The sequence below is a fragment of the Bison bison genome, unplaced genomic scaffold (assembly GCF_000754665.1).
Source record: "Bison bison bison isolate TAMUID 2011002044 unplaced genomic scaffold, Bison_UMD1.0 scf7180017864155, whole genome shotgun sequence".
NCBI classification, from domain to species: Eukaryota; Metazoa; Chordata; class Mammalia; order Artiodactyla; family Bovidae; genus Bison; species Bison bison.
Genome location: NW_011494727.1, coordinates 1,525,149 through 1,538,584, shown reverse-complemented (window position 1 = coordinate 1,538,584; position 13,436 = coordinate 1,525,149).

Here is a 13,436-nt window from a genome sequence, read left to right as displayed (position 1 = left end):
GGAGAGAAGGAGAGCAAGACAGGCAGAAATGAGACCCAAGTTTGGTAAGTCAGTAACACAGTGACACCCATGATGAAGGGGGCTATGCCTCTCTTCTTGCTTGGAGCTCCTGGTGGCGGCTCCCTCAAAGAAAGCCCTATGGGACTTCCCTGGTGGTCCAATGGTTAAGACTTGCCCTTCCAATTCAGGGAGTATGGGTTCGATCTCTGGTGGGGGAGCTAAGACCCCACATGCTTCATGGCCAAAAAACCAAAACATGAAGTGGAAACAAATTCAATAAAAACTTTAAAAAAATGGTCCACATAAAAAAGAAAGAAAGAAAGTCCTGTATCAATGTGAGGCACAGTCACATCAAATTAAGGTGTAGTTTGGCAGGTGAAGGGGCCCGGCCACTGAAGCTCCCTGGGGTACTGCAGCACATTCCTGGAGGATGGGACCCCGACCTAGCTGAGAGTGCCTGGTGGGTTCCAGCATGCTCTTGTCAATGGTTGTTCAATAGCTAGTTGTGATTTCAGCGCTCTCGCACGAGGAGATAGCACATGTCCTTCTACTTTGCCATCTTGATTTGATTTGAGTGCCTGGTGAAGTTGCTGGAGAGGGTCACTGTGACGTGACATCCCCTACATTCAGAAGGGACCTGAGCCAATGATGGCGAAGGCCCCCGAGTCTCCCTTCCACCCCTGTCCTGGGGTTCCAGAAGCCACACCCTGTCCCCTTCTGCTCCTCAGTCACCATCTTGGACAGGAGTGGAAGACAGGCCATTTTTCTTAGAAAGCTGAGCCTTGTATGTAAAGGAAACTTTTTTTTTTTTCCCTTAGAGGCTGGGAGACTGACACCAGCCAGAAAATAGGAAGACAAGGGAAAATGAAAGAGCTATGTTTTTTCTTCACATATCAGCCAAGTCAAGACCCTGATACATTTATAAAAATAAAAGCTTGGAACTGAAATATACTGCAATAGGAGAATGGTTTAATAAATTATTTCATAACCATTTTACATGGCTATGAAAATTATCTTTGTGGATTATTTTAATTATACAATAAGTTGATGTCATGGAATCAGTGTGTATATACTGAAAGATCTCAGTTATATATAAAAAACAGACTTGAGGAAAGTCATGAAAATGTTAACAATAGTTATTTTATTTAAAAAAATATTTATTTGTGAAATCTTTTTAGTTGCGACACGGGAAGTCTTAGTTGTGGCATGTGGGATCTAGTTCAGGGATAGAACCCGGCCCCTCTGCGTTGGGAGCACAGAGGATTAGCCACTGGACCATCAGGGAAGTCCCAACAATAGTTATTTTGAAAGAAGTTATTTTCTATAATGACTGTGTAGATCTGAAAAAATAATAGATAAAAATTTAAAACAAAATCTTACAGAGCAGTGTTACAAATGGATTTCTAAAGCCCCTTGCTCTTCTCAAATCAACATACCCCAACTGCAGCAGGATGTGGGTGACATAGCTGTGGGAAATGGTCACTCTTCCCTGTTTCTCAATATCTAGTCCAAGTAGGACAGTTTGCAAGGAAAAGTCAACAGGATATCTCTATAACACCATCCCTCAAAGCAGAAATATAATGTTTCTCAAAGATCATTGTCACACATTGTTATTTAATACCACCCATTTAGATTGGCATGGATTCTGACAGGTCTAGGAAAACCCCTGATTCTGGCATTCTGACCCTCGAGATAATTTACTTCTGCCGGGGGTATCTGCTTCTCTGGTGGCTCAGTTGATAAAGAATCCACCTGCAATCCAGGAGACCTGGGTTCGATCCCTGGGTTGAAGATCACCTGCAGAAGGAAATGGCAACCCACTCCAGTATTCTTGCCTGGAGAATCCCACAGACAGAGGAACCAGGTGGGCTACAGTCATGGGGCCACAAGAATCAGACATGTCCTAGTGACTAAACCACCACCATCACCATGGGATATCCAAGACAAATATTTAAATACAATCAAAATGTTACCAGATCCCCAAGCAGATAGCCTGAGAAGAATTACAAAAGGGAACTTGCCCTACTTTTTAAAGGAATATTTCATAGAACTACAAAAATTAAAACAGTATTAGTACTACACAGACAGATCAGTGGACCAGAATAAAAAAACCAAGAAATATTTACACATAGTTTCCACATTACAAAAGGAAAACTGATATGACAAAGATGGTATTTCAAATAACCTCTCAGGGATGTATTTAGTTCTGAATCAGGAGGAGCTATTATAGATTCATAAGAATTAGCTCATATTTAATCACTGTGAAGTCAGGTGGGCCTTAGGAAGCATCACTATTAACAAAGCTAGTGGAGGTGAAGGAATTCCAGTTGAGCTATTTCAAATTCTAAAAGATGATGTTGTGAAAGTGCTGCACTCAATATGTCAGCAAATTTGGAAAACGCAGCAGTGGCCACAGGACTGGAAAAGGTCAGTTTTCATTCCAATCCCAAAGAAAGGTAATGCCAAAGAATGCTCAAACTACCGCACAATTGCACTCATCTCACATGCTAGTAAAGTAATGCTCAAAATTCTTTAAGCCAGGCTTCAGCAATACGTGAACCGTGAACTTCTAGATGTTCAAGCTTGTTTTAGAAAAGGCAGAGGAACCAGAGGTCAAATTGCCAGCATCTACTGGATCGTCAAAAATACAAAAGAGTTCCAGAAAAGCATCTATTTCTGCTTTATTGACTATACCAAAGCCTTTGACTGTGTGGTTCACAATAAACTGTGGAAAATTCTGAAAGAGATGGGAATACCAGACCACCTGACCTGCCTCTTGAGAAACCTGTATACAGGTCAGGAAGCAACAGTTAGAATTGGACATGGAACAACAGACTGGTTCCAAATAGGAAAAGGAGTATGTCAAGGGTGTATATTGTCACCCTGCTTATTTAACTTGTATGCAGAGTACAAACGCTGGGCTGGAGGAAGCACAAGCTGGAATCAAGATGCCCGGAGAAATATCAATAACCTCAGATATGCAGATGACACCACCCTGATGGCAGAAAGTGAAGAAGAACTAAAGAGCCTCTTGAGGAAAGTGAAAGAGGAGAGTGACAAAGTTGGCTTAAAGCTCAACACTCAGAAAACTAAGATCATGGCAGCTGGTCCCATCACTTCATGTGAAATAGATGGGGAAACAGTGGAAACAGTGGCTGACTTTATTTTTGAGGGCTCCAAAAATCACCGCGGATGGTGATTGCAGCCATGAGATTAAAAGACGCTTACTCCTTGGAAGGAAAGTTATGACCAATCTAGACAGCATATTAAAAAGCAGAAACATTACTTTGTCAACAAAGGTCCATCTAGTCAAGGCTATGGTTTTTCCAGTAGTCATGAATGGATGTGAGAGTTGGACTATTAATAAAGTTGAGTGCCGAAAAATGGATGCTTTTGAACTGTGGGGTTGGAGAAGACTCTTGAGAGTCCCTTGGACTGCAAGGAGATCCAAGCAGTCCATCCTAAAGGAGATCAATCCTGAGTGTTCATTGGAAGGACTGATGTTGAAGCTGAAACTCCAATACTTTGGCCACCTGATGCGAAGAGGTGACTCATTTGAAAAGAGCCTGATGCTGGGAAAGATTGAAGGCAGGAGAAGGGGACGATAGAGGATGAAATGGTTGGATGGCATCACCGACTCAATGGACATGAGTTTGAGTAAGCTCCAGGAGTTGGTGATGGACAGGGAGGCCTGGCGTACTGTGGTTCATGGGGTCGCAAAGAATCAGACATGACTGAGCAACTGAACTGACCGACTGATTAATCACTGTGAGCTCATATTTAATCACTGTGGACTCCATGGCTTACATAAATGCTTTCTATGTACCTGCTTTGGTCTTATGTTCTAGTTTAAAGATTTGGGGGCTCAATTTTTAAAATTTTAGTTATATTTTTGTATTCTTTATTTTTATATTCTTATAAGCACTTCCAAATCTTTTATATAAAAGAACAAGTTATGTGTAGGCATAACTAATTAAAAGTCAGAAGTTTAGGGGCAACATTGTAAAGCAGTCACTCTCCAATTAAAAATAAAATAAAAAATTTAGGGAAATTCCTTGGTGGTACAATGGTTAGGATTCCATGCTTCCACTGCAGGAGGCACAGGTTCCAACTCTGGTTGGAAAACTAAGATCCCACATGCAGGGGGTTTGGCCAAAGATAAAGTCAAAAGTTCAAAAAGGCAGATGTGATAAATACAAAGTGCTATGAGTACTCAAAGGAGGTTAGAATAAGTTTCAGGGGAAAGGTGGCATTCTAGATGAGTCTTGGAGGATGAGTCACATTTTAGGAGATGGAGATGGTGAGGGGATGGTGTTCCAGGTAGGAGGAACAGAAATGCAAAGGCACAGAGACAGAAAAGAACTGGGTTCTACGAGGTGCAGGAAGTGGTCCTGTGTGTCATGTATTCATTCATTTACTTATTCCAAGACACTTGTCAAGGGCCTAATATGTGCCAGATCCTTGCTTCTAGAGTTGGTTCAGTTGTTCAATGAATATCATCAGAGACTTTAGTCCTTCACATATTTCCAGTTGTCCGTTTTCTGTGCATCAACAATGTTCCCCTCTGGGGACACAGTGGCTGCAGCAGTCCCTAGCATCAAATCCTCATATGACAATATGCAAGAAAGCAATCTCCCCTCACTTGTCAATTATTATTAAGGGAGAAACCTCAGTAGATTTCCTTGAGGCTCAAGGGCTTTTTCCCATGCCCATCTCCAATTATTGAATTGTCTGTTTCTGCTGAGAAGACTCTTGAGAGTCCCTTTGCCAGGAAGGAGATCAAACCAGTCAATTCTAAAGAAAATCAACCCTGAATATTCATTGGAAGGACTGATGCTGAAGCTGAAGCTCTGATATTTTGGCCACCTGATGCAAAGAGCCAACTCATTGGAAAAGACCCTGATGCTGGGAAAGATTGAAGGCAGGAGGAGAAGGGGATGATAGAGGATGAGATGGTTGGATGGCATCACTGACTCAATGGACATGAATTTGAGAAACTCTGGGAGATAGTGGAGGACAGAGAAGCCTGATGTGTTGCAGTCCATGGGGTTGCAAAGAGTTGGACATGACTTAGTGACTGAATAACAACACATTCTGCCTCTGATACTCTGATAAATGGAACTGGACAAATGAATTATCTATATAAGTAATAAATTGCATCCCTCCCTAAAATCAATACCAAAAAATCAACTCAGTTTATTATAGACCTGAATGCCTGGAATAAAACTTAAAAACATTTTTTAAAAATATAGGGAATATCTTTCAAATTTTAGAATAGGGAAAGATTTCTTAGACAAGATGCCAAAAAATTCTAACTCTGAAAGAAAAGATTTGTATGTTGCATTTAAATTAAGAGCACTTATTCATCAACAGACACTGTAAAAAATGAGAGGAAAAAGGGGAGAAAATATTTACAACATATGTATCCAAACAAAGAATTGCTGCCAAGAATGCATAAAGAATGTCTTCAAATCTATGAAGAAAAAAATAAACAACTTTATCAGAATATGGGCAAAAGACACAAACAGGCATTTTACAAAAAAGAAAATACATATGGTCAATAAGTACATTAATTTCCATATTAATCAGGGAAATGCAAATCAAGATCACAATGAGATAATTTTTAACAACCATGACAAAAATTAAGAAATCTGACTATACCCAGTGTTGAAGAAGATATGGATTAAAGTGACCTCATAAATGTTGCTGGTGAGTGTATACATTGATTTAACTACTTTGAAATATTTGAAATATAAATTTGAAAGATATTCCCTATATTTTTAAAAAATGTTTTTAAGTTTTACTCCAGGCATTCAGGTCTATAATAAACTGAGTTGATTTTTTGGTATTGATTTTAGGGAATTATTGTATACATTTGAGCATTCTTAAATCCTATGGCCCAGTGACTCCTAGGTGGATAGCTGAGAGGACTCTTACACACATGCGCCAAGAGACACATAGGAAGTGTTCACACATGTATTGTGCAGTGTAGTAAAAAATTAGAATTGATGCAATGCCCGTTGGTAGAAGAATGAATGAATAAACTTTGGTATATTTACACCATGGAATATTATACAGCTCTGAAAACAAATGAACTATAGCTCTAGGTGTTAGACAATAGGTATGAAGCTGGACAGCATAATGATGAGGGGGGAAAAGTACTTATCAGATGACCATATAGAATGCAATATATATTTTATAAGACTTTAAAACAAAGAAAACAATACATTGTTTGAAAGTGAAAGTCGCTTAGTTGTGTCCGACTCTTTTCAACCCCATGGACTATACAGTCCATGGAATTCTCCAGGCCAGAATACTGGAGTAGGTAGCCTTTCCCTTCTCCAGGGGATCTTCCCCACCCAGAGATTAAAGCCAGGTCTCCTGCAATGCAGGCAGATTCTTTACCAGCTAAGCCACAAGTAGGCAGCCATATATGTGATAAAACCATTTTTAAAAAGCAAGGATTATACGTATATGAAACCAGAGGCACAGACAACAACAAAAACCTACCCAATAAAACATGGGCAAATGGGAATTGCCTGGAGGTCCAGTAGTTAGGTTAGTAGTTAGGACTCCATGCTTTCACTGCTGGGGCCTGGATTCAATCCTTGGTCAGGGAACTAGATCCCGCATGCCGCAACTAAGACCTTGGCACAGCCAAATAAATAGTAAAGAAATAAATATTTTTTAAATGGTTAAGACATTAAATTTTATGTGATGTGTATTTTACCACAATTTTTTTTTAATGAAAAAAAGCAAAGCAGTTGTAAGCATGAAATTCAGGATGGTGTGTACTTTTGGTTGTGGAAGGATGGGGATGGGAAAGGTGAGGAGCCAACTAGTTATCGGGAATATTCTAGCTCCATGGTGGATTCGTGGGGGTTCATTATAGAAATGCCTACATAAACAAATCAAAGTAAATAAAATGAAAATGATCAGGCACGGAATAAACAATGATAGTGTGATCTTATCTAAGAATTAAAATCTAAATACATGCATTTCAGATCCAAAAAATAAAAATCATCTTTAAAATGCACTTCAACAACAAAAAAAAAGACAAAAAAATAAATAAATAAAATAAAATGCACTTCAAGCAAAAAGAAGAGACTGTAAATCACTCCCTATTTACTGTTGGAATATTTTCGCAGTCCTTCTATATATGTGTGTGTATATACATACATATATTTGTGCTAACACTAGAAAACGGAACACTCTCTTTTGTACTTTTATTTTTCACCTAACGATAAATTGATAACATGTTTGCATGTCATTAAATATTTTAAGAGTATTTTAAATATAGTCATAAAATTCCATTGTATGGATATACCATAGTTTAGTTAAATAAATGAATATTGTTAGAATTTAAATTGCTCCTAAAATTTCCCTGTTAGTAACATGCTAGATTTAATATTCTGGTGGTTAATCTTTGTACCTATTTTTTCTTTTTTTTCTTTTTGGCCATGCCAACAGGCTTGGGGCATTTTAGTTCCCCAGCCAGGGATTGAACCCAGGCCACTGCAGTGAAGGTGCTGAGTCCTAACCACTGAACTGACAGGGAATTCTCTTTGTACCTGTTCTTAACTCTTTCTTCTGGGGAAATTCATAGTCATTAAATAGCTGAGGCAAAGATACAGGAAAAAGTTTAAGGAGTTTGATATCAAAAAAAGTTCCATGATCCTTCAGAAAGGTTTACCAAGACTCATTCCCACCAATAAAATAAACAAACAGTACACAAGTCCATTTTCTCATATCCTCATCGACTCGGAGCTTTACGAGTTTTTAAATCCTTTCTAAAAAGTCTTATTTCTGTGAAGTTTTAATTTGCAATTCCCCGATTACAACTGACATTGAATATTAAGATGTTTCCATAACTTAAAAAATTAACTAGTTTTTAATCGAAAAAGTAATTCATGTACATGGTAAAAATATAGAACAGCATAAAAAGATACGCTGTGAAACCTGTCTCCTTCCCACCTTGGACCACAGTCCCCTCCCTGAGCAGCCACCATGACCAGTTTCCTGTTTCTCCTTCCCAAAATATAATGTACATAAGCAAGCACACAAGTAAGAAGAAATGCATTTACGTACAACCATATTATCCTTTTTAAAAGCCAATGAGAGGGACTTCCCTGGTGGTCCAGTGGCTAAGATTCTGTGCTCTTAATGCAGGAGGCCTGCGTTCGATCCCTGGTTGGGGAACTAGATGTCACAACTGAAAGAGGCCAAGAGGCCCTTTCAACTATGCTTCATCACAGTCTGAACAGGGAGAGAAAGGAGGAAGAGTTTGTCTGCCAGTTGCCGGCCCCCATTGGTCAAAGATTCTCTCCACAGTTTTCATCCCTCTGCACTTAAGGGTTATACAAGCCCTGGTGCCCAGAGGGCCCTGGTGCCTCGTGCTTCAGCCTCAACAAGGACGCCCCAGGATAAGAGCGGGCACAAGTGACGCAGGAGCATCTGAGGCACTGTTGGGCTGTACCCACATGAAGTGAGTTGAAGCACTGGTGGTTTGTTGCTGTAGCAACAGCTGGAAGGGAACAAGAGGCCAAAGCCCCCAGAGACAGGTGGGGCTGAAGGTCCGACCCTAGCACGGACACTCAGATCTGCTTGGGCTGCCCCTCACCCATCTGATTGCCATACTGCTATGGGGTCTCCATTTTTGTTTTTCTTTTAGCCAAACCATGTGGCACGTGGGATCTTAGTTTCCCGACCAGGGATCGAACCCATGCTCCCTGCAGTGGAACTGCCCAGGAAAGTCCCAGACATGAGAAAAGATTCCTTAGTCTCAGAATTGCCTTCAAGATGGTGGCCAGCCACACTTCCCTGAACAGACTTTTACTTGGGAGTCTAGTTTCCTGGTGGTGCCCATGTGTCTACTCCCACAACCCCACGGGGCCTCTGAAAGATAACGACTGGTGGCCGTGTTCTTCCTCAGTGTCCTTGGGCCTTCCTGGGCCTAGTCAGATAGTGGGTTCTCAGTCTTACACAGTAAATTCCTTCTTACATTCTCCTCTCCCTGAGCTTTGAAATCACCTTGTCAAGACTGTGTCAAGGAGGTTCTGGCATCTCCACCTCATCGTCATGTACAAGTTTTGTAGCCATCTTCACATACAGTTAAGACCAGCTCCAGGGCTTCCCTGGTGGCTCAGTGGTAAAGAATCCGTCTGCCAATGCAGGAGACATGAGTTCAGTCTCTGGGTTGGGAAAATCCCACGTGCCAGGGAGCAACTGTGCTGTAGAGCCCACATGCCCAACTACTGAAGCTCGAGCCCATGCTCCACAACAAGAGAAGCCACCACAGTGAGAGGCCCGCACGCCGCAACTAGAGAAGAGCCCACACAGCGACCAAGTCCTGGTACAGTCAAAAACAAACAAATAAATTATTAAAAAAAAAAAGACCAACTCCAGGCATCTTCACTATAATGTTGAAGGCCATCTCGCAGGCAAATACCAGCTGGCAATACATTCTCTCAGGACTTCCCTGGTAGCCTAGTGGTTAGGACTCCACAGTTCCAGTGCAAGGGGGCATGGATTTGGTTCCTGGGAACTAAGATCCTGCATGCTGCATGGCGCAGCCAAAAGTGCATACGTTCTCTCCAACCCAGCCGCATATTTTACTCCCCTGGTCGATCACCTCGGATCCACTGCCACACGGCTTCTCTCTGTTCCAGATGGCCTGCGTGGACCAGGTCCTGTAATTCCTCGGGTGAGTCAGCTGAGTCTCTAGGAGGAGGGACTGTGTAAACTCCTGCTCAAGTTGTGGCGAGTCCTGATTTTCATTATGGTCCTGGAGACAGTGAGCGGTGATGGAGGCAGATCGTAAGAAAAGCAAATGACATCTTGAGAGGCATCTGCTTCCAGTGAGGTCTGCACACTGTCTCCAGATTCCAGTGACAGGGGGCTGCTTCTGCTGGTCATGAACACTCCTGGGAATCTGTGGGATCAAGGTTTCTGTTCTCATCCACACAACACCCCCATCCCAGAGTCCCATGCTTTTCCGAGCGGAGCCTGGTTTTGACAGGAGATTTGTCAAAGCTACCCATTCAGTCTCCTTTGGCAGCACGGGAACCCTTACAATCAGCTGCTGAGCCTGACATTTAGCAGTTGGCCCTGAAGCTGCAGGAGATGAAAGTCTCCTTAAAAACTGCCATAAAGCTCTAGTGGCTTTTACACAATCTTAAGTTGGCTGTGAGCTACTCGAAGCCTATCATTTTCTTTTTTTTTGCAAGGTTTCTTTTTTGCAAGGCTCTTACTAAAAGCCAGCCTATTCTACATTTCTTATAATTATCATTGCCAACATACAATCAAATACTGTGTTCTCCTCTCCAGCTCAATCTCACCTTCCACTTGCACCTCACCCCCAATTAACCCCAGATGAAAACCTTAGTCATTCTGATACCACGTCATGCCAAGGGTTATTACCACCACCCACTTACCGTGATCAATATTGTCCCTACTGCAGTCAAAACAATAGGAACTCCAGTGTCACAATCCTATCCTTTTGTGGGATCTTAGTTCCCTAACCAGGAACCGAAGCCTCATTGGCAGCACGGAGCCTTAACCACGGACTACCAGGGAAGTCCCCACAGTCCTATCCTGAAAGTCTGCTTTTCAGGATCACCCTTGGGACCAACTGTCTCTGGGGGCCAGTGGCGCAGTGTGGCCTTGAGATGACGTGTGGGGCATCGTTTCCGCGTGGAGTCAGTTGGAGCCCAGGTGGAGCTGGGTCACTACGGAGGGGCTAGGACAGGACAGGTCAAAGACACTGGAGGCTGAGAGGCTCGGATATGGTATTGAGAGATGTCTGCTACAAAGGCTCAGCATAGATTTTCTTTCCAAACTAGGTTTACCCCATTTGCATGTATTGATTCGATGTGATGGATAGGTTTAGTTCTCATTCTGGCATCCTGTTTGACGTTACGCTTTCCTCTCTTGAGTGCTCCCTTTGTTTTGCATCTTTTGCTCTGTGCTGGTGTGTATGTGTGTTTTCTTCAGGCTATTTTGCTGCATTGGTGGTAATTTAGCACACTATTTCTTCTGGAACCCTCAGACTTTGTCAGGGCAAGATGTGTCAGATATGCTAAAATGTGATCTGAGGCATAAAAGCCAAGAATCCACACACCCTCCGCCTCCTGCTTTGTTTTACTGTTACATATTTGTGCCCAGTGGAAATCTTGATAAATTCCATTTTTGCTTTCCACCAAAGGATGAAAAGAAATTTGGTGTGTTTATGATTACATGCACAGCTTTAGTGAGAACACTCCCGAAAGTGCTTCCATTTTGAGTAGGGTTTTTTATTGTTGTTACTGCTGCTGTTGTTTTTTTTTTTCTTTTTTTTCCCCTGGCCACTCTGCACAACTTGTGGGAATCTTAGTTCCTCGACCAGGAACTGAATTAAACCCACCAGGCCCGAGGCAGAGAGCGCATGGAATCCTAACCACTGGACCACCAGGGAATTCCCTTGATTAGGGTAAATGAGAACCAAATCCTTTGCTTACAATTTTACCTGCCAAGTGGAAGAATTCTCTTGCAGCCGCTTTTGGCTCCTCAGTTTCACACTTTGTTCCCTCGACACTCCCCACAGTCGGAGCATGTTTTCCTGTAATGGGACCCCTTGACCTTCTCCCCTGTGTTACCCACTTTGTGCCCTACGCCAGATGCATCATGGCGCCAGAGGGTGGCAGGGCACTCCTACACCAGGACAGCTGTCAAAAACTGAATTATAGGTGGGAAGGACTACAGACCACATAAATTTATTCTACAAAAACCAAACTAGATGTATCCCATGTCAGCTTTCACTCCATTATCTGACATAAGGCAAATAAAAATTTGGGCAAAAGGAGGTAGTGTTCTTAACTGACTACACCAAAATTGCCTTCTTGCCTATGAAAATTTTACAAAAGCAGATACCCACGTGAACACCTTGTTGCTGCTGCTGCTGCTGCTAAGTTGCTTCAGTCATGTCCGATTCTGTGCGACCCCATAGACGGCAGCCCACCAGGCTCCCCCATCCTTGGGATTCTCCAGGCAAGAACACTGGAGTGGGTTGTCATTTCCTTCTCCAATGCATGAAAGTGAAAAGCGAAAGGGAAGTCGCTCAGTCGTGTCTGACTCTTTGTGACCCCATGGACTGCAGCCCACCAGGCTCCTCCGTCCATGGGATTTTCCAGGCAAGAGTGCTGGAGTGGGGTGCCATTGCCTTCTCCAGAACACCTTGTTAGGGACCTTCAAACCCTCCTTAAAAGAGACCATGGAACTGAGGAAGCTTAAACGATCTCCATGTTGTACCTTGTGTGTGCTCAGTTGTGTCTGTGTTCGACCCCATGGACTGTACTACCAGGTACAGAATTATCCATGCAAAGATACTGGAGTGGGTTGCCATTTCCTCCTCCAGGGGATCTTTCCAGGGATTGAACATGAGTCTCCTGAATCAGCAGGTACATTCTTTACCACTGAGCCACCTTGGAATCTTTATGCTGTACCTCATGGTTTATAATTTAATATAGAGTCATTGATAACCCACAAATAGTTGTAAGAAAGTCCAATGAAGCTCTGCTGTTTTTTTTCCCCCATGATGATTGATGCTTTTTTAGGAAATGAATATCAGAATTAAAAAAAAAATTTTTTTTCTTGTTCTTTTTGGTTCCCTGTCTTGATGGTGCCTGGTCAGCTGACTGTGCTGATGAAGTCACAGAGCTCAATAAGCAGATTACCCTTCCTAAGAAAGGATTTCCAGCCGTGCAGTCTAATAGGACTTTCTGCAATGAGGGAAAGGTTCTTATCAGAACTGTCCTACATGGTAGTCACTGATCACATGTTGCTAGCTTTTAAGCCCTTGAAATGTGGCTAGTGAGACTGAAAAATTGAACTTTACATTTTATTTAGGTTTAATTAACTAAAAAATCCAGATGTTCAAGCTGGATTTAGAAAAGGCAGAGGAACCAGAGATCAAATTACCAACATCCGTTGGAACACAGAAAAACCAAGAGAATTCCAGAAAAACATCTACTTCTGCTTTATTGACTACGCCAAAGCCTTTGACTGTGTAGATCACAACAAACTGTGGAAAATTCTTAAAGAGATAGGAATACAAGACCACCTTATCTGCCTCTTCAGAAATCTGTATGCAGATCAAGAAGCAACAGTTAGAACTGGACATGGAACAACAGACTGGTTCCAAATTGGGAAAGGAGTGTGTCAAGGCTGTATGTTGTCACCTTGCTTATTTAACTTATATGCAGAGTACGTCATGCAAAATGCTGGACTGGATGAAGCACAAGCTGGAATCAAGATTGCTAGGAGAAATATTAATAACCTCAGATATGCAGATGATACCACTGTTATGGCAGAAAGTGAAGAGGAACTAAAGAGCCTCTTGATGAAAGTGAAAGAGGAGAGTGAAAAAGCTGGTTTAAAACTCAACATTCAAAAAACTAAGA